The sequence below is a fragment of the Mercurialis annua genome, linkage group LG3, assembly GCF_937616625.2.
Source record: "Mercurialis annua linkage group LG3, ddMerAnnu1.2, whole genome shotgun sequence".
In the NCBI taxonomy this organism is placed as follows: Eukaryota; Viridiplantae; Streptophyta; class Magnoliopsida; order Malpighiales; family Euphorbiaceae; genus Mercurialis; species Mercurialis annua.
Genome location: NC_065572.1, coordinates 54,552,057 through 54,574,792, shown reverse-complemented (window position 1 = coordinate 54,574,792; position 22,736 = coordinate 54,552,057). Strand labels below are relative to the sequence as shown.

Below are 22,736 nucleotides of genomic sequence, written 5' to 3'. Positions count from 1 at the left end.
CCGCTCACAGTGTCGACTCCACTGGGGATTAAAACAATTGTTTTTAAACCATAAACATAAAAATGTTTTCAGAATTGTTTTCAAAAACGGTTGTCATGGACCTAAACTGCACGGCTTGCACCTTATCAATCACCGTCTTTATTTACCAGACATATTCGCACATGTTGCATTGCATTACAAATTTCTCTTCTCACCTACTCTCTAGGAAGACCCTATTCAGCCCCGATACTCATAGCCGATCTCTCTGGCGTTGCACTCCAGCGACCAGAGTGTCTTATGCGGAGCAGTATCACTCATAGCCCAATACCTTGGTCATTTGTACTCGTGATCGAAGAGACATATCAAAGGTATATATGTTTGTGGGAGCCTTAAACCGGTTACTACCAAAACCTAATGACTCAGCCCACATGCGTTCCAGCTTAGACACTACCCTCTAAGAAAATACCCAATATAATGATTGTATTTGAGGAATGTTGTCAATGTAATGATTCTAAATTTAGTGTTTCAAAAACCACCATTTCAATCTTAGTCTTAGGTCCGGCCTAACAAATTTCCAGTTTCAAAAACCAAATTTTCAAAGCTTTTCGTTGGGCCAGACCTAAAAGTACAAATCCGATCAAGTGAAACTCATTTACTTGATCACACCTCCAATAACCAGTCTAGTGGAGACACCTTTCACTAGATACAGCCGCCAGGCTAAAGCATATTCCATATTTCAAAACAGACTTCCACGTCCACCCTACATGTTTTCAACTCCTTCCAGAAAGGGATTTAGAGTCATTACATCGACAAGTGCTGTTTATATGCTTTAGAATTGCTAGAAGAGAGTTTTTTACAGGAACGCCGACTCTTGCATCGCGATGCGAGAGTCCATACCAAATACCTAGGAATAAACCTCGCCCGGAACACGTGTGTGGGAGAAATAAAGTTGGAAGGAACAACATGTCTTTGTGATATCAAACTATTCTATGTGCCAAACTTGCCACGTGCTATGTGTTCAAAACTAACCCTACATTGCATAACAAATCATGCTCAAACCCCTAGTGGATGCAGCAACATACATGCATCATGCACTAACTCATTGTCTTGCAGCCATGCTACTGACTTTTCTATCCAGTACCCATTCAACATTAAAAATGTCAAGCAATCAGTCCAACAAAGCGGAACGGTCCCACCACGACCCCAACATCGACAACCTAGACATCAGACGAACCAGAAAAAGGCTCTACTACTCTAGAATCAGCAACTTGGACAGCCGACAGATTAGAAGGAGGTTTCTACCAGGCCTTCCATGACTCCAAAATACAATCAGGATGAGCTTTCGGCCTCCTAAAAAATCAGAACGAGCTTCTGGCCTCCTAATGAATCAGAATGGGCTTCTAGCCTCCTAAAGAATCAGAGCGGGCTTCAGGCCTCTTACAGATTCAGACCGGGCTTCCGGCCTCTTAGAGAATCAGAACAGGCTTCCGGCCTCCTACAGAGTCAGAACGGGCTTTCGGCCTCCTACAGAGTCAGAACGGGCTTCCGGCCTCCTAAAGAGTCAGAACAGGGCTTCTGGCCTCCTAACAGAGTCAGAACAGGCTTTTGGCCTCTTGCAAAATTAGAACGGTCTTCCACGACTTCGGAATCAGTAAATCAGAACAGGCAAATGGAGCGGCAAAGGTTTCCACTAGACAAAACAACGGAGGTTTTCGCTTTCCAGAACAACCGAATGGAACATCGGGAGTTTCAGCAACCTAGAATAGCCAAGCGAGATGGAGAGGGTTTAATCTACCCAGAACAAGCAGATGGGACAACATGGATCCCATCTATCTGGAACAACCAAGCGGAAGAAGGGAGGTCTTAGCTTTTAGATCAATCGAATGAAACAGTAGAGGGTTCCAACCACTTTCAAACAGACGAATAAAGCTACAGAATTTCTGGGAAAGCTCAACTACAGACTCAGTGTCCCACGTCGACCTCAAGAAGAGACCAAGCATCAAAAACAAGAGGAATTAGCACCCGGGACAAACGCATCTCCAACAAGACAGATATTGGGACTCATCCCAAGTCTCAAACTCTAGGAGATCTATTTACAATGCTTTCCCTAGATTTGATTATTTTTGAACGTTTCATTTCATTAAAAATCCAGAGTCAATGATGTAATATATTTTGCTCATTTATATGATGTCTTGCCCGATGGACATGGAGCCAATTTTTGCAAATTTAGACGCTTCGGGCAGGCCTAGAATATCGAGTCTAGAAGACAAGCACAAAAAAATCAAAAATGGGGCCAGTTTTTGCAAATTTGGACACCCTGAACAGGGTCATAATCAGAGTGTACCAGAAACTCGATGGGCAACAAGCCTTCACTGCCAAAGAACCTAGACAACATGGGAGCAGAAGACTTCCTCGGCCAGACAGCAGGGGACAGAAGACTTCCTCACCAGACAGCAAAGGGGGCAGAAGACTTCCTCAGCCAGACACCGGGGACGGAAGACTTCCTCAGCCAGACAGCAGGGGGCAGAAGACTTCCTTAGCCATACAGTAGGGAGCAGAAAAATTTCTCAACCAGACAGCAGGGGGCAGAAGGACTCCTTTCTATCTGAATTTTAATGACTTAAGGTCCCCACCACTCTACTAGTACAGCTGAACAGGGACCATGCCACCATAATCCAGAGACAGCAATCTGGATAGCAAGGGACCATCAGAATAGGCTTCTGGCCTCTTACAGAATCAAGCACAAAACTCCGACCTCATACAAAATCAGCATAGACCTAGAAACTCCACAAGAAAGATATGCCTCGAAAACCACATGCAACATGCCTCTACTACCCGAAGAAGAAGATCCGGATGACAGCAAACGTCAGAGTCCTCTTAATAAGCCTCTTGCAGAGTTAGAATAGCCATGCCATTGTTATCTTAAGACGAAATCCCCAATGACAGGGGGCATTAAATCCCTCATCCCATATAGTAGGAGGATTGACCCCATTACTCCAAGAAGATCCTCAAGAACTACGGGTTATAAGCCTTTACAACTCGGAATATGCGCCATGTAATTACTATCCCGAGGTGGAAATCAGAATAGCTAGGGGCATCGAAACCCTCGTCACAGGTGTCAGGCCTTCTACTCATCTAAAAGCATTATGCCTCTACCGTCCTACAGAGAACATCTGGATAGCACAAGGCATTAAAGACCTCAAGAAAGGTGTCGGGCCTCCTACCTCAAGAGGAATCAAGACGGGCTTCCGGCCCTCGTACTCCAAAAGAATGCAGAAAAGGCGTTGGGCCTTCCTCCAAGAGACAAGACGGGTTTCCTACCTCTTACCCCAGTAGTCCCCGGACCAGAAAACTGAACGCTCCAATAAGGGTGCAACACAGAGTACAACGCAGGGAGCAGAGCCCACTCCACAGGAAAGCAGAAAAAAGGGTCAATTTTCACAAAATTGGATTACAAAAACACAAGAAATAACAGCCGCCAAATCGCTACCTTCAGGGATCAACTACAGAACCGCAGGAATCAACAAGCGCCAGGCCCACGTCCTCAAGAAATACCAAGAATAGGCACCACAACCACAATACTTGGAGATAAAATTTGGCCGACAGGAACCCTCACAATAGGCGACAAACCTCTACCTCCAAGAGAAATACAGAAAAGGCAACATGCCTCCGCTATCCAGAGACGGAAATTTGATAGCATAGAGTATTAGTCCTCTAATAGAGAAGCAGAAAAATTCCCCAACTGCACAAAAAGAACAGCGGAGGTGAAATTCCACCTTCCCAGAAGACTAGGGACTTAAGGCCCCCATCAGCCAGAAACCACAAGCACCAGCCTTACATCGCCCAGAAACCACGGGCACTAATTTCACATACAACAGAAGATTCGGGGGAATCAGGTCTCCACCAGTCAGAGATCCGGGGGCATCAGGTCTTCACCAGCCAGAGTACCGGGGACATCAGGTCTCCACCAGCCAGAGAAACGGGGGCATCAACTCTCCAACAACCAAGGAACCAGAGGCATTGGGTCTCCACCAACAGAAGAACCGGGGGCATCAGGTCTCCACTAGCCAGAGAACCGGGGGCATCACGTCTCCACCAGCCAGAGAACCGGGGGCATCACGTCTCCAACATCCAAAGAACTGGGGCATCAGGTCTCCAACAGTCAGAGAACCGGGGGCATCAGGTCTCCACTAGCAGAAGAATTGGGGGCATAAGGTCTCCACCAGCAGAAGAACCGGGGGCATCAGGTCTCTACCAGCAGAAGAACTGGGAGCATCAGGTCTCCAAGCGACTGAGAAACGGGGGCACCAGACCCCACCAATCAGAAACCAGAAACAGAAAGGACGAATGGGGCTGGAGAGGCTAACACAAGCATAGTGAACAAAACAAAGCCATGAAAATAAAGCGTCCAGAACGCCAAACATACAAAATACCATGACATCGTTCACAATCATCAACAAAAGCGAACGTTCGAAACGTAACAAACATACATTACAAACCTAACTATCAGAGTCTAAATCATGCTCTGGGGTCTCTGAGTCTCTGTAACGCCTCCCAAAGGGCATGCCACCGGAATAGCGCCCAGCCTGCTCACCACCAGAAGACGAAGCAAAGTCTCCACGACCTCCCCGGATGCAAGGTCCTCGACTGCCACGGGATCTCCGTCCACGATCACCAGCACAAAGTCCACCTCCACCGCCAGGGAACCCAGGAGGGATGTCACTGTCAACCGGACCCAATCCTGTCAAACGCACCTGCTCCTCCAGATCGTCAATACGCAGCTGCAGAAGAAACCAGAAAGACACCAGGGCTATAGGATTGCATACATGCATACATATAGGATAGAAATATTGCATATTTGTTTCTACCCTCATTTGTGCAGAAACAGTGCCCAAGCGATCACGCCAGTAGTAAGAAGCATCGGCCAACTGAACTACGTCAGACATCGGTATCTGAAAACTAGTGGAGGATGCTCAGTCTAACAGGGCGAACAGACCCTCAAAATAAAAGCACAGAAAAGGGAAACACTTACGTGAGTACAGTCGGCATGCGTAAAAGAATGTGTCATGAAGCACAAGGGAACAGAAACCTGCACAGGCCCACGCACGCCACCGTAACGCGCAAATCTCTTCGGTACGTGACTCAAGGAACCATAGGCCATGTCACCAGCACCAGCTCGCCTACTGGAGGGGACTCGACTAGGAGACCCGGGACCATCCACCCTAACACGGACAGAACGAGACTCACGTCTAGCACCTCCCAGATAAAACATCAGAAAAGAACTCAAGAAGATGAAGAAACCTAGAAAGAGGGAAAACCAGAAGAATGACACATACCTGTGGCCCTGCGGCCGCCGGCTGAACCTGAACAACGGGCACTCTGTCCAGTGGAAGCCTCCCTAGGAGATAATGTCTCGCGAAGTCGTCTAGATAGCTCAGTTGAGGGACAGACACAATACCAGTAGCAGGGTAACCTCTCAGATCCAGTCGAAGAACAGGCGGTACCACGTCCCTGCCACGAAGCATCCATAAAGGAGGTCCAGCCGTGGCCATACGAATACTTGGGCCACTCCACCAATGAAGAACACACTCTCCAAGGAACCAGGACTTGCAACTAGGGCCATGCATCAGATAACACATACCTAATCTCCCTATTGCGCCCTGAACCCACCGAGGCCAACGAACACCAAGCGGAGTGTTCCAAGAGGAATCCACCTGCAACCAGTAGAACGGTGATCGACATTACAAATAATACCATGAATAGCTAAAAAGTACAGTTCAGTACTCACATATGTCCACGCCAGCTCGTTCAACCGGCCTCTACACTCAGCTCCATGACTCCGTGTTAGAGTACGGAAAAAGTCCCAAAACCTCAGCATAGGGTATCCTAACCCCGGAAGGACACCAAAACCAGTCAGAAGGCCCATCTGGATGGCCCAGATCTGAAAATAAAACAAACACCAGCTGAGACAACAAAATCAAGAACACGATGCAGTTAAAAGCAATAAAGTAACTCACATGTATAGCATGCCACATCCCACAAAGACGAGATACCCCATAGACTACTCGGTCCATACTGGTGCAAAGATAGGCCAAAGCAGCAGACCCTCAGTCATACGAACCGACCGCGTCCAAGTCCTCTAAGGCCGGCAGCACGCAAAGTGTCAGAGTCGCTGTGAGTGGAGCGGGGTTCGGGGGTCGCTCGCCCAAGGCTTATGGTTGACTTCTCGATCTGGAAAAGGTTTGAAAAATGGAGTCGCCACCTAGTTCAACTAGAAAATGCCTTTTAACCGGCTAGATAGCATTAATGAGCCAATTTTAGGTGATTAATCTTTTAACCGGTTATTATTGGATTTCAATGCTTTTGGAAAGCAGTAAACATTGTTGGCATGCTTAAGGGCAGTTGGATATACATACAAGGTTATGAATACTTTTAAACCTCGTTGACTATGAGTGTCTGGCGCTCGCGCAAGTTTTGACCATCGGTCTGGTCAGAATGGGCTTTCGGTCAGATTATGAGAGTTGTGCGTCACGTTGGTCCGGTTTTATTGGTTAGATCCGTAGTCGATTCCAAGTTCGGGTTAGCCCAGAATCGGCTCTGGAAGATGCTGGTTTGCTGGGCCTCAGACTCGTGGGCCCGGTTTATACACTATGTTACATATCTAGACATATGAGTCCGTTTTACATCGGGTTTGACCCGTCTCATTACAGAATACAAAACTACATTGAATTATCTACGTCTGGGTTTAAACTGGGCCTGATATGGAGTCCCGATGTGCCCGAAGCGCATTTTGAAGTTTGGATCCTAGTTTGGAGGATCTGGGAGCGAATCTAGGAGGCTGGGAACGAGGAGCACGGCGCCAGTTCATGGTGCCGGAGCCGGCAGGATGGGGTGGCGGCGCCACCGGTTGCAGCAGCGGCGGCAGTTCGTCGGCAGCAGTTTTGGAATTTTTGTTTTGCTTCGTTCTCACTCGTTTTAACCCCGTTTTTCATGCAGAAGTAGTCAAAATAGTATAAACTCGAACAAGGAATGCAAAAAACACATAATCAAAGTGTTTAAAGCTTATATAGGCAAAAAATATTTTTTTGCAGCAAGCACGTTTTTCAAGTTTTCTTAGCAAAACAAGCTAAAATCTCCTAGAAACATGCATTCTAAGAGCTCTAGAATAACTGGGTTTATGTATTTGAGCTTAACATGATTATTTACAGCAATTTAACATGTCTATTATCAAATTTCTTGGCAATTATTGAAAGCATCAAATTGGTTAATTATAGCTATTTTAATGACAAAATTAGCAAAATAATCTAAACATGCAACCTAAACATCCAAATTCAACAAGAATGAATATGACATAATAAAAGTGATAAAAGAGGTTTCTCAGAAGTACCGTTCTGAGTCCTTGGCTCGTTTGTTGGCGAAGTGGATGCGAAATCCAGCTTCGAATCTGTGTAGGTCTTGCATTCTTGGAGAATTAAAGCGTTCTTAGTGTTTCAGGAAATTTTTTTTTTTTGTGTGTGTATGTGTGTGATGGCCGAATTTTGCTGTCTATTTTTCGGATTTGTGTGTCACCTTTAGCCAGGCTGGCTTAAGGCTGTATTTATAGTGATTAGGGGTGACCTAGGGTTTCCTAGAATCTTTTATAACATTCTAGAATATTCTAGGGTGAAAGTGTGTGAAGTGATAAGTTTTTAAGTGTTAAGATTAGCTTTAAACTCTACCTTTTTAGTTAAATTCGTATTAAGGATTAGTGGCTAAGTAAAAGATTGTCAAAAGTGCGTTGTGGTGCCCGAAAGTGTTAAAAAAAGGTTCATCGGGCCCTGTAGGTTTGGTTAAGGTCAATTCCAGTCCGTCAAACTTGCAAATCTTCCCATAAACATCTAAGATATGGCAATTAGTCCAATTTCTAGACTTAGATTACAATTTCTTTGGATTTTTATGGGCTATTTACGCCTAATTACCTTTTAATCCTCCAAGTTTACAACTGTGCACAGATTACACCTGCTTAGATTCCAGCAAGCAAATCGAAAGCTCGTTACCTGGATGAGTTCTCTGGAAAATTATCATTGGACGCTTCAGTTTCTTATCACTTTTTACCTGTCCGAAAAATAGGTGTCTACAGTTTGCCCCCTCTTTAACGAGAATTGACGAAGTAAGTCAATTTTTGTTAAAGAAGAGACTCGATGTTAGATGAGCGACAAGGATACTGCCCACCATCGGAGGCGCTCACCCGGTGGTGTGGTAATTCCCTGGCCTGAGCATTACCTATTGTGGTGCATGACTCTGGCCTCATGCACCTCTGGTTCTGACCTACTCCGTATCTGGATGGGAGTAGTTTTCCTAGCTGCCGTTGAGCCAGGGCTACCTGAGTACGTTTTTTGGCTATTCTGGTTTGATTTGTGATGATTCTGACCCCGTTTTTTGATCTTTTTGTCTTTTCAAGAGAGAGATGTGTTCCGTACGTCGGGGAACTTTGTGGATGCACGTGTCTTGTACGATGCTTTGCCTGCTGCTGTTCGTTCTTGGGTAGATGCTACGGGTTTCAGCCATCTTGCTAACGGTCTATTCACTGCGACAAGGATATGTGACAGCATTTCTCTACGTGCGCTGATGGAGCGGTGGATGGATACTACTCACACTTTTCATTTGCCGGTTGGGGAGCTGATGGTGACTCCTCTGAATTTCTCGTTGATTACTAAGATTTCTTTTGGAGGCTTGCCTGTGCATTTTGATGGTGGTTTGGGATTTTATCCTCTGAGGGATGCGTACATCTTCGAGATGCTGGGTTTCGTTCCGGAGATGAAGGGTCGTAGTCTTTGACACCCTGAGCTGTATGACCGTTACAAGGAAAGCTTTCCCCGGACTAGCAACGAGGTTGATCTGATTGCCCGAGCTTTTATCTGTTATCTGCTGGGGTCTACTCTGTTCTGCAGTTCAGGTGCGACTCTGCCACTTTGCGTGTTGTTGGCCTTAGAGGACTTGGACTTGGTTAGCTCGTATGAATGGGGATCTGCTGCTTTGGGCTATCTGTACACCAGCCTGGACCGTATGGTCCGCGGGGGATCCCGTCTTTCTGGGATGTGGCCTACTGTACACGTGAGTTGTTTTATTGCTTTTAACTGCATCGTGCTTTAGGTCTCGTTTTCTTAGCTGGTTTTTATTCTGTTTTCAGATCTGGACCATCCAAATGGGCCTTCTGACTTGCTTTGGTGTTCTTTCGGGGTTAGGATACCCTATGCTAAGATTTTGGGACTTTTCCCGTACTCTGACGCAAAGTCAGGGAGGTGAGTGTAGAAGCCGGCTGAACAAGATGGTGTGGACAGATGTGAGTAACGAACTCTGTTTTGAACTACTCTGGGTACTATTTGCAGTGTTGGCCACCATTCTACTAATTGCAGGTGGATGCTTCTTGGAATACTCCGCCTCGAGTTCGTTGGCCTCGGTGGGTATAGGGTTCGGTAGAGAGATCAGGCATGCGTTATTTGATGCATGGCCCGAGTTGTAGGTCCTGGTCTAGGGGAGCGTATTATCCATTGTTGGGGTGGCCCACATGTTTGTATGGTCTCGGTTGGACCTCCTTCATCGATGTTGCATGGCAAGGACGTGGTATCGCCTGCTCTTTGACTGGATCTGAGAGGTTACCCTGCTACTGTTCTGGTATCTGCCCTTCAGCTGAGCTATCTAGATGACTTCGTGAGGCATCGTCTTCTGGGGAGGCTTCCGTTGGACGGAGTACCTATCATTCAGGATCAGCAGGCGGCTGTAGGGCCACGGGTATGTGTCACTCTTATGGTTTTTCTCTTTCTGGGTTTTTTCCGTCTTCTTGAGTTCTTTTCTGGTGTTCTCTCAGGGAGGTGCTAGACGTGGGTCTCGTTCTGTTCGTGCTAGGGTAGACGGTTCGGTCTGGTAGGCGAGCCGGTGCTGGTGACATGGTCTCTGGTTTTTTGAGTCAGATGCCGGAGAGATCTGCGCGTTACAGTGGCGTGCGTGGGCCTGTGCAGGACTCTGTTCCTTTGTGCTACGTGACACATTCTTTAGCGCCTGCTGACTGTACTCACGTGAGTATTTTCCTTTTCTGTGATTTTATTCTGAGGGCCCGTTTTCCCTGTTAGATTCAACGTCTTCTTCTGGTTTTTAGGTACCGGTGTTTGGCGTGGTTCAGTTGGCCGATGCTGCTTAATATTGGTGTGATCGCTTGTGCACTGTGTCTGCACAAATGAGGGTAAAAACAAATATGCTGACTACTCTCTGGTTTCTTCTGCAGTTGCGCATTGACGATCTAGAGGAGTAGGTACGTCTGACAGGGCTTGCTCCGGCTGATAGTGACATCCCTCCTGGGTTCCCTGGCGGTGAAGGTGGACTTTGTACTAGTGATCGTGGACGTGGAGGCCGTGGTAGACAAGAATCTGACATCTAGGGAGGTCGTGGAGACTTCGCTTCATCTTTTGGTGGCGATCAGACTGGACGCTATTCTGGTGACTCGCCTTCTGGGAGCCGTTACGGAGACTCAGAGACCTTAGAGCAGGATTTGTACTCTGATAGTTAGGCTTGTACTGCATGTTTGTCACGTTTTGAACATTTGCTTTTTATTGATGATTGTGTAGGTTGTCACAATATTTTGTACATTCAGCATTCTGGACGCTTTATTTTCATAGCTTTGTTTTGTTTGCCATATTTGTGTTGGCCTTTTCTGGCCTCTCTGTTTCTGCTTTTGGTTTCTGACTGGTGGGGACCTGATGCCTCCGGTTCTCTGGATAGTGGAGACCTGATGACCCCGGTTCTCTGGATGGTGGAGACCTGATGGCCCCGGTTTTTCTGCTGGTGGAGACATAATGCCCCCGGTTCTTTTCCTGGTAGAGATCTGATGCCTCAGGTTTCATGGTTGTTGGAGACCTGATGCCCTCTATTCTCTGGATGGTGGAGACCTGATGCCTCCTGGTTATCTGGCTGGTGGGAGACCTGACGTCCCCCGGTTCTACTGCTGATGGAGACCTGATGCTCCCGTTTCTCTGGCTGGTGGAGACCTAATGCCCCCGTTTCTCTGGCTGGTGGAGACCTGATGCCCCCGATTCTTTGGCTAGTTGAGACCTGATGCCCCCAATTTTACTGCGGGTTCTCTGGTCGTTTGGGACTTGATGCCCCTCGTGTTTTTACTGTTTGTGAGGTTAGTGCCCGTAGTTTCTGGGCAATGTAATGCTGGCGCCTGTGGTTTCTGGCTGATGGGGACCCGATGCCCTCTGTTCACTGGCTGGTTCTCTGGTCGTTGAATTTCTCTGTTCCTTCTGTTTTGTTGAGGGCGTCTTCTGCTTTTCTATTTGAGGACTTTAATGCCCCCTGCTATCAAATTTCTGTCTCTAGATATCGGGGGCATGTTGCCTATTCTGTAATTCGTCTGGAGGTAGAGGCTTGCCGTCTATTGTGAGGGTTATGATGGTCCGTATTCGCTGGATTCTATCTCCGGGTATCATAGATCTTTTTGTCTATTCTGGATATCTCTTGAAAGCGTGAGCCTGGTGTTTGTTTACTTTTGAAGGTACCGGCCTCGAGGCTGTTGTTTCTGGAGCTTATTCCAAAAGGTAACGGTCTGGCGGTTTTTGTTTTCTTGTGTTTCTGGAGTCCGAGTTGGCAAAAATTGGCCCTATTTTCTGCTTTCTTGTGTTGCTGGAATCCAATTTTGCGAAAATTGTCTCTATTTTCTGCTTTCTTGTGGAGTGTGCTCTACTCCCTACGTCGTACTTTGTGTTGCCCCCTCATCGGAGCGTTCAGATTTCTGGTCCATGGAAACTGGATGTTTTGATGAATGATCTCGTCTTCGGCTGGGTTCGCTCCGGGCGGAGGCTATTTGTTCCGGGAGAATATGTTTGTTTCTATGATAGTTAATGCGCATTTCAACATTTTTCTTGGCGCGACTGCAAATGCATGAGGAAATTTTGAATTTTTTGAAAAGTTTTTGAATTTTTTTTGTTCCATTGTCTCAAAGATTTATGCTGTAGGGGATTCATGATCCTCTGTCTTTCCTTTCTAGGAACATGCGTTAGACAATGATTTCGATATGCATACATTATAAAAGATCTATTAAACTGGTTCATTCGATAGTCGGTACAATTGAGATATTTCCTGTTTCAAGCGGTTTACCCCTGTTATCAATCGGTCCTTGCGGATTTTTGGGATTGACAATTTTTTATATGAGTGTTCTACTCGATCGTAACCGATAATCTGGGAAGGACTTCTAGTGAGTGCTGCGGTTCACTACTTAGACCGTCCCGCTCCAAGATAGGATGCTCAGTGGTGGCAGCTGGGCGGTGGATTTTTCTCTCTTTTTTTGTCCTATCCGGGCTAGACGATCCGTTTTAGTGTGTGCCTCCCCTTCGTAGAACTTATTGTGTCCAAGTCTTTTTTAGCCAATGGACCGGGACCCACTAGCAGGCCTCTGTCCTTTTTGAGATAGTTCGATCAACTCATATTTTCTCAAGGGTATTGTCCTATTGAGATAGGAATATTTCCGGAAGTGTTCATTTCCTTGTAACAGTTATTGAATGGACCGGTGAAATAGCTTGATTTCATTGTATGTATGCATATTGAAACAATTGAAAATAGCATGCCCATCAGGTGAGACATCATATAAATGACAAATCTGGTGTCATCATTGACTCTGGAATATAAATAAAGTGAATTAAAACAAAGCAAATTGTTCAAAATATCCGAATGTGAAAATAGAAACTACAACTAAACTAAGCTACTACATAATTGGATAGTTTAAGAGAACAGATCTCCAAATGCTCGGAACATAGGTGGAGCTACCACTTTAGTCTCACTAGTGGTATCATGGATGCTGAGGCCGATTGAGCTTGTAGGAACTGGAGTTTGCTTGCTTCAAATATTCTTCTCTCTCGACCTGTGCATTAGTCAATTCTCTGACCCTTTTGCCTCTCAGTAAGCTTGTTGCGTCGTTTTTGTGTAAGGAGACCCAAACTTTGTAATACTCGTTTGCAATGTCATTACGGTTAGTAATCACATTCCTTTCTATACGCCTCTCTGACCAGCAAGCTGTGAGCTTTTTCAGAAATTCTTGGCACAGTGGTATTCCGGAAAAAGAGGATGGATATTCCACGATTTCTTGCTTCATCCCATATTGTCGGCATAGGCGGGCTGGTTCATAGCACGATACCGTGCGCAAACTTGGTAGATTAGTGTGTCTCGTCATCCAATGTGGTGGTTTTCTAAGTGACACAATAGCTGAATTTTCCGCGTTTTCAACATCGGGCATAACCACATCTCCATCCAACATTCTCTTTTGTCTCGGCTTATTACAGAACGACCGAGGTAGTGTCACCATGCAAATCTTATGTGAGTCTTCTGAGACACTTTTAACACATAACTAGCCATTTGTTTCCCAAAGCACAATATCTCTCTATGACAACTTATTCGCCTCCGAACCGTTCTCGCCTACAGTAGCTGTTCCCATTTTAACCTTTGGTTTGGCAGTCGAGGTTGACTGTTCCACTATATCAACATGTTTCTTTTCCACCCAAATTTTCCCCATCTTTTTCACCGGGGGATGAGGGCGATGACTCTAGTTCATAGGGAGACTTGTATTTTGCTTATCATTTTTGTCAGGATACATCAAACGTCTCTTTATAGGTAGAGATTTATGTGTTTCTCTAGGGACGGCCATTTTACGAGATTCTTGCCCCATTCTCTACATTCGTATCTTTTGTGTTTTGGTCATATGAGGTTGATCCTCTGTTGGCCGAAACATTTGTTTAAAAACAGTGACACCCACTTCTCGCTTTGGTTCATGTTTTTTCCATTCCTTTGTACGTGCTTTTGGTTTGAAAGTCTTTGGGTTCTAGAGACACAAGTGTTGTTCTGCATGGAAACATGTCTTGCATGACGGACAACGAACTTCCGAGATTCTTTAAAAAATGTTTTTTCGTGGTGTACCGTTCTTAACAACTATATGTGTATCATTCTTGGGAACCACCGCTCGTGTACAATTCTTAGCAACTACAGGTCTATTATTCTTGGGAACCGACACTTTCCTTGGTTGATTCTCAACCCGATGTCTTGGTTTTTTCGGATCCCATCTTTCTAAAATACGCCTGCTTCCCAACACTCGCTCAAAGTGTGGTCGAATTGTATTGATAGTGATAAACTTCACTTTGGCCTCTTTTTTGTTTGGAAAAGGAAGTTTTCCGTCGGTGATAGCTATCTTAATCACATTTCTAAAGATAACACAATTATTGGTGTTATGTTGTAATATTTGCAATACTCTTTCCTGACTCTCTGGTCCATTGGTGGGATCATATGTCCGTCTCCGCTTTTGTTAAATCAAACGAATAGTCTTTCTGAATGGCTGCCCTTTTTCTTTTCTTGGAAAATCCTGGCTTTTTTAAATCCGAGCATTCCTGCGGTTTTTGCCTAAAAATTCAGCCAAACAAACATCCTCGTCTGATTCGTCCTCACTATCTGTCACCACTTCTATGTCCAACTGATCGCGATAATACATTCCTTTGGATGCACCTCGCCTTTGCTCCTTCTCTTTCAGTAACCTTTCGTAACTAGTTACTCGGTTTGTGAGTTCGAAAAAGTCTCTGAAACGGTGTCCTTCAAAATGCTCCCTTATGGCAAAATCCATTCCTCCGATCACCATCGGAAAGCAATCCCATTCCGCGATTGTTATCATGCAACGAGTTCTCAAATTGCGGAACCTAGAAATTTATTTCTCCATTGTTTCACTAGGTAGCTGAGAAATGCGAGCCAAGTCCGCTAGTGTGACATCTGGTGGTGCTCGGCAGAACTCTTCATGGAACTTGTTCTCGAAATGATTCCAGAACGAATGAAGTTTGGCGTAAGGTGTGAATACCATGTGAACGCCATTTTTATCAGTGAACTTGCGAACAATCTCAACTTCCAAAAATTGCGCGCCCCTGTTTCCCCACATTGTGCAGAGAATTTGACTACGTGTTCCACTGTTGATTGTCCCTTCTCTTCACCCGAGAACAAGCTGAATTCCGGAACTTTATATCCCCTAGGAAAAGGGTAAAGCTTATCTATCCAATCTGGATATGGTTTATCATATAACGGCCGAGGAGTCGGACTTAAATCGACACCCAATTTTTTTCAGTTCGTCGACAAGCCTTGTGCGGCCATATCTTACATTATCTCCTTTCGTCGATATTCCATCTGCTCTGGGAGGATCTTCTTGCATTGAAGTTTGCAAGTTTATGAGAGGTTCACCTATTACTTCTTTGCCAGGCCTATGTGCCGCTGGTTCCCTTGAGGAACTTGCTTTGGCGTCACTGCGAGACAAGAGTTTGACCGATCTGTATTGCATCCCAGACTTACTAGTCTGCTGAGCATGATCGGTCGTGGTGTTCTGAGAACCAGTCCTCATAGGTTGGGGTATGAGATCACACCTCCTATTGGTGGTTTCAGCGATGTATTGTCCTGTCATAATTTTTCACATGCTCTCAATTGCGTTTGACATTGACTTTACATCGGAGCGGTTTTACCTTGGTATGACCGTGTGATCAACCATAATGGTTTTAATGGCAGCGATCATTTGGTTCATAACCCCATCAAACATCAGCCAAATTTTTTTGTGCTATTTCGGTGCGCATAGAAGTAAAATCAGCTTGTGAGAGTGATGGTCGGATTGGGGGCAAATCTCGATTATAGTCGGCCTAATCGTCCTCATGCCCGCGAGACGAGTCTTTGGCCAAAACATAAGACACGGTTCCTTGCGAGACCGATCCTCTAGTTGCTGGTGCTTTATCCTTGGCCATTATTTCTTCATATGTCAGAATAATAATCGCCTGGGAACTGCAAATTCCTTTGAGCTAAAGCACAGATATCAGATTTAGTGTATCGGTAATCGTTTTTTAATTTTCCAATTTTTTGTGCTAACCATAAACGTGTCCCCAGTGGAGTCGTTAAAAGATGTTCTCTTGGAAATAATTCCAAGATCGAACCTTTGAATTTGTGAAGGGAAATGTTTAGGTTTGATGCTCTATCGGATCAAAGTGATCAGGTCTCACTAGCGAAACGAAAAAGTTACAAACTATACTAAATTCTAACAGTATCGATCCGGAGGTTAAGAAACCTAAGCGGGATTGATGTCCATCTACTACTAAGTTAACCAATCGCTGGGATTGAGAATTGAAAAGCACAAGCCTTTGAATTGGTTTTTGTTGATTGATTTGTGTAGACTTTATTAATTTGAAAAATAACTATTTATACGGACAAACCCCCTACGGAATAGGGAAAACAAAAAAAGACTGAGACTCAATAACTAAAAATAACACTTTTAGTGAAACACAAAGTCTCATTTTGACTCATTCTACAGCTAAACTAAACAAATCAGCTATTGTGGGGCCAGATCACCAATTTAGCCCATTATGCTCCTTGAGAGCCCATCTTCTTTGGGCTCATTTTCTGGGCCGGTGTAAACAGATTTAATTTCATCAAATGTCGAGGGTAAACAATTGATTTTATTAAAAGAAAAACGGATAATTTATACCTCTAAACTTTGACTCTAGGATCAAGTAAGCCCACAATGTCCGGAAAGATTCAAGTATGCCCCTAAAGTTTTAAAACGTGAACAATTAGGCCCCATCGTCATTGGGGCCTAATTGTTTATTTTTAAAAGGGTTAATGTCAAAAGAAATCATGAACTTTACACGTTTTCTCATTTTAATCACGCAGTTTAAATTTTCTCATTTTCATACACGAACTACCACTTTTTCTCAAATTCATGCACGATGCTAAGGTGGCACTCATTCATTGGTGCATAATGACCTTCACCTCACTGAATTGCACCAATAGAATCATGACACCTCAGCACCATGCATGAATTTGAGAAAAAGTGGTAGTTCGTGTATGAAAATGAGAAAATTTAAACTACATGATTAAAATGAGAAAACGTGTAAAGTTGGTGAATTTTTATGACATTAACGCTTTTTAAAATGTTAGGAGCATAACTAAACCTCTTTGGACATTCAGAGGTTAGTTGATCCTGGAATGAAAGTTTAGGGGAATAAATGATTTATTTTTTTCTTTTTAAAATTAATGAGAAACCTTAGGTATCTTATAATCCCTTGAAAAAGGGTAAAATTCCAATATGCGTTTGGCTTTAAATATAATGGTCGTGGTGTAGGTCGTATGTCCGCTCAATCTTTTCAACTCATCCATCAATTTGGACCGATCATAATCTCGAGGCTCATCCCGGTACAACACTTTTTCCGTTCCTGTAAAGGACTTCTGAATAGGATTTTGTTTTTTAAAAAGTTAGGAGCATAGGTGAACCTCTTAAAAAATTTAAGAGTTTAACGGAGTTAATTTTTTTATTTTTTAAAATTAATGAGTAAGGGAGTAAATAACAGTTATTCCATAGAAGAGGATGACGTTGAAGCAACCAACCAACCTCAATGGTTGGATTAGACCTGTTCGTTCTCGGCCGTCGATTAATACACTTATCCCCTTCGATTTAGGTTACCCAGGAGATATAGAACTGAGAACCGCCTCTCTCGTCAATGAAAATATTTGTTTCTCTCTCACAAAAGCTTAATCATTAAAATCCCAGGTAACCCTTAATATTTGTTTTCATTATCACATTTGTATATCTTTTTTATATTATGCTTACATGAAATTCTAGTTAACTATCTATAAGAAACAATCTGATTTTTGTGTTTTGTTGTTTTCGTTTTATTAAATGGATTGAATTCGAGAATAGAGATCCTTTTTTAGGGTTTGCCTGAATTAGGGTTTCTGGGTTTTCGTTGTTAGGTTTTGATTGGTTATATGATTGATTTTGGTACCTGTTGATGATTTGAATCGAATATTTTTTGTTCTTGTTTCTTAATTTAGGGTTTTGCTGCACACGAGGATTTTAATGGAAACAGAAAATGGGCCTGGTTTAGAATTTGAAACAACAAAAGAACTCGAAGCAGGAACTGAATATCAGAAAACCACGGGAAAAACTGAAGGTTTTCATGAGAATCTACCCAAGATTGATGCAGAATATGAGACTCTAAAAAGTGAATATCTGGAGACTGGTGCAGAACCTGTTCTTGAAGCTGAATTGACTAGGGAGATTATTTCCGTTAATGGAAATGAGGACTTGAAGGTGGGTGTGCCAAGTCCTAAACGTCTGCAAGTGGCAATTAATATTTTGACGGCTGTTCTACATACTCATTTGTTACGGAGGTATTTTTATGACACTGGACTGCAGTACTTGAAGGACTCGAAGGACTATGTGTCATGTACTAAACGTCTGATAGACACAATTCGGTTGCTTGAGCGTCACAAGAGCAAGGGGTTGACGATTGTTGCAGAAAATCAGGATGTGGAACTGGATTTTGATCATCAACCTTTTTTTGAACCTAAATGTATTCGGGATGTTTTCTCTGTTGATGGAAACAACTTGAAGCAGGGTCTGCAAGATACTGAATATCTGGATGTCGCAATTTCGATTTTGATTGCTGTTCTTCAAGCTGAAATGACTTGGGAGACCAAGTCTGGTAATGGAAGGACGTACTTGAAGGAGGATGGACCAAGTACTGAATGTCTGAAAGCCATAATTGAAGTTCTGTCTGATTTACAGAGCGACATTACTGCTACACCTGTTTCTAATACTCAGGATGTAATGTCTCGTATTGGAATGGGGGATATGATAACTCTTGAATTTCGGCAAGCCGCAGTTGAGGTTTTCTCTGTGTTTCGAGAGCGCAAGCGTGCAATTACTGCTGAGAAGGTGGCGATGTTTCAGAAGGTGCTTGATTCACTAGAGCAATTTAAGGAAGAGGAGGCTGAAGTTGAGTCAGGAGTCAGTGTTGATAATATTAATGATTCACGTTCAAAACTGCTGGATGAGATTGTGAATATGGTTAAGGAATCGGAGGCCAGTGATGCCGACAGTGATGCCTGCAGTGATGCCGACAGTGATGCCGGCAGTGATGCCCACAGTGATGCCGACAGTGATGCCGACAGTGATGCCGCCAGTGATGCCGACAGTGATGAGGAGGTGGGTGGAGTAGTTTCTGAAGAAGAGGTGAATGATTTGGTGGGCGGTGATGGTGTCAATAAGATTGATTATGCAAATGCGGTGCACGAGATTAAAAAACAGCAAGATAATTCTAAAATTTTCGATGTAGGGCCTGAAGATAGCAATGGAGATGCCAAGAAAGCGTCGGTTTTATTGGATTCTATTCATCAAGGTGAATCTGAGCAGCTTATTTCTAGTTCAGCTGCTGTACATACTGAGCATGCCGCCCCACTGCTGGAACTTGTACCTCGAGCAGCGCAGCAGAAGCAGCAACAGCGTGTTATTGGAGCTATGTCTAATGTGCATTCTCAGCAAATTGATGAGCCTGAGACTGATGGGTATGACGGGACATGTGAAAAACTTAAGACGATCAGAGTGAAATTTTTGCGGCTTGCCCTTAGGCTGGGGCAGACTCCTCATAATGTTGTTGTGGCACAAGTTATGTACAGGTTGGGATTAGCTGAGCAACTGCGAGGGAGAAATGGAGGCCGAGTTGGTGCTCTCAGTTTTGATCGTCCAAGTGCGATGGCAGAGCAGCTTGAGGCAGCTGGGCAAGAACCCCTTGATTTTTCTTGTACCATTATGGTGCTTGGGAAAACAGGAGTAGGTAAAAGTGCAACAATCAATTCATTATTTGATGAAGTAAAGTTTGGGACTGATGCTTTCCAACTGGGTACAAAAAAGGTTCAGGATGTTGTAGGCACTGTTCAAGGGATTAAGGTACGGGTCATTGATACACCAGGCCTTCTTCCTTCTGGGTCTGATCAGCGTCAGAATGAAAAGATTCTTTAGTCAGTCAAGTGCTTTATTAAGAGAACACCTCCAGACGTTGTCTTGTATCTTGATAGGTTGGACATGCAAAGCAGGGATTTTGGGGATATGCTCCTCTTGCGCACCATAACTGATATATTTGGGCCATCAGTTTGGTTTAATGCTGTTGTTGTCCTGACTCATGCCGCATCAGCTCCACCTGATGGTCCAAATGGTACTGCGTCAAGTTATGACATGTTTGTCACTCAAAGATCTCATGTTGTTCAACAAGCAATCCGTCAGGCAGCTGGTGATATGAGACTTATGAATCCAGTTTCGTTAGTAGAGAACCACTCGACATGCAGAACCAATAAGGCAGGGCAGAGAGTTTTACCTAATGGTCAGGTATGGAAACCTCATCTATTATTGCTGTCTTTTGCATTAAAGATTCTTACAGAAGCAAACATGCTTTCGAAGTTGCAAGATAGCCCTCCTGGGAATCCTTTTGCAGCTCGATCAAGGGTGCCTCGTTTACCTTTTCTGCTCTCATCTCCAGTCAAGACCACAACTTAAGCTGCATGAGGAACAGTTCGGCGAAGATGATGATGGTCTGATTGATGATTTGGAAGAGTCTTCCTGCGGTTTTGATATGCAGACTGGGTGGAAGGACATGGCTTATACTTTGCACATTGAGACAAGGTTCTGTAATTTTTGGAAGAATAAGGCAACAGCTGGTCTATCAGTGACTCTATTAGGCGATGCCTTATCAGCCGGATTGATAGTTGAAGATGAATTGTTTGCAACTAGACGGTTCAGATTGGTTTTGTCTGGTGGTGCAATGACTGGTCGTGGCTATGTAGCTTATGGTGGCAGTTTAGAGGCCCAACCAAGAGACGAGGATTACCCGATGGGTCATACCCTGTCAGCACTTGGGCTCTCTGTAATGGATTGGCTTGGTGATCTTGCTCTTAGCTGTAATATACAATCCGAGATCCCCACAGGACGAACCACTAACTTAATAGCCCGTGGCAATCTGAATAATAGGGGGGTTACTTACATATACGCTATTTTTGTCCATCACTTTGCATTTAGACGCTTCACATGAAAAGATATCATCTTTACTCTTTTTTAAGTTTCAATTTTACAAATATACGCCATTGCTTTGTTGTGCTACACTGTTAATGTGGACTTCATACCATGCCATGCCATGTCATCCGTTTCTAATTTTAACCCAAATAAGAACATTTAATTAATTTATCTTATAAAGTGTTTGACTTTTTTTAATTATTTTAAAATAAATTATATATTTTATAAATTATATTTATGAATTTTTAAATAATAATTAAAAAAATTATTTAAAGTTATTTTTATTTAATTAAAACATCATTTTGCTAAAATCGTGGATTCAATTCCTCCAAAAAATACTTTCTCTTTTCAATTATTAAAAGCAACTAAAATATTTATTATGTTAAAATATTTTTTTCTGTATATTATAAATTTTATTAGAAATATTAAAAATATTTTGGTATAATTTTAAAAAATTACACATTTTAAAATTCATTTACAAAATTTTATTTTAATAAAATTTAAAATTAATATAACAAATTTTACTTAATTTTAAAACAGAATATATTAAATTTTATAAATAATTATTTTTTTCATATAATTAGGAAAAGGGCTTATGAAAAAATTAAACTCGCGAATTATAGCTTGCTGGTTTACATCATTGCTATTAGAGAATGTCAACGAAGCAACACATGTTTAATTGAAGATGCATAAATATTGTAGTCACTAAACAAACAACATTAATTATAATATTATAAACCTAAATATTGATTATATCAAAACTAAAATAAATAAATAATATTTTTAGAAAAATATATTTAAATTTGTTTATATTTTAGGAAATAAAAATCTCATGATGTCTTGTATTAAAATATCTTAAACATAAATTTTGGGTTGATATCGGTTGATTTTTGATTGCTCATTATTTGCTCTTTGGTTGATTATTGATAGTTTCATAGTAGATCATTGGTGGTTCAGTAGTAGCTCATTAACTCCTATTTAGTTACTCTTCGTATTTGGTGTATTTTACTTTCATTTTGGCTTTTTTTAGTTGGTCATTCATTTTTATGGCGTTTGAACATAATTACAATCGTTTAACAAATTATTTCTATTTATCAATATTCTTATATTTAAAAATAGTGTCTTCATATGAGAAAGGTATTTCAAAATAAATGATGAATAAAGAAATAAATAATCAAACAAATAAAAGAATTAATATGATGAAATGATTTTAAAATATTAAATTAAAAAGCTAAAACTAAAATAACAAGTATATTAATATAAGAGATAAGTGTTTAAATTAAAAAAAAAGTAAAAATGATAAGTTTGACTATAGTAGACAAGCGTTTAAATTAAAAAAAAATGTTTAATTATTAGAGTTAAATGTCTAAAGTTAGATAACAAGTGTCCAAATAAAAAATACTTTCTGTATAAATACTTATTTTTCCAAATATTTGCATTTATACTCTACATAATAATTAGTTGTAAATTTACCTCTTTTCTTATAAATTCTTTGCATTTCTAGTTTTTTTTTTAAAAGACATGGTAATTAACATGTATAATTGCTTCTAGAGTTCAGCCTTCATATATATACTTTTTCCCCTTCTATTTAAAACATTAATGACAACAAATTAATTATTTTTATATTTTATATTTTTTTTCTTCAAAACTAACATGTTAAAAATTATTAGTTTATTTTTTAAATTTCTCATTTTTTATTTCAAAATTCCAACTGCTCTAAATCCACCAATTAATGTTTCAAAATCAAAAATTAACAATTTAAAAATGAAAAACAATAGAGTAACAAAGAACTAAATCATTAATTTTTTTAATTGTTTTTGGTATATTGTTATTAGAATAAAAATATTTAATTACATTGGAAAGACACTTTATCTTTGAC

The 22,736-nt window shown here is 42.2% G+C and overlaps 1 pseudogene; it reads left to right on the top strand.

The window, feature by feature from the left end:
• Positions 1-17,435: 17,435 nt before the first annotated feature.
• LOC126671774 (translocase of chloroplast 120, chloroplastic-like) lies at positions 17,436-20,879 on the top strand (annotated as a pseudogene).
• The last annotated feature ends 1,857 nt before the right edge of the window (positions 20,880-22,736 follow it).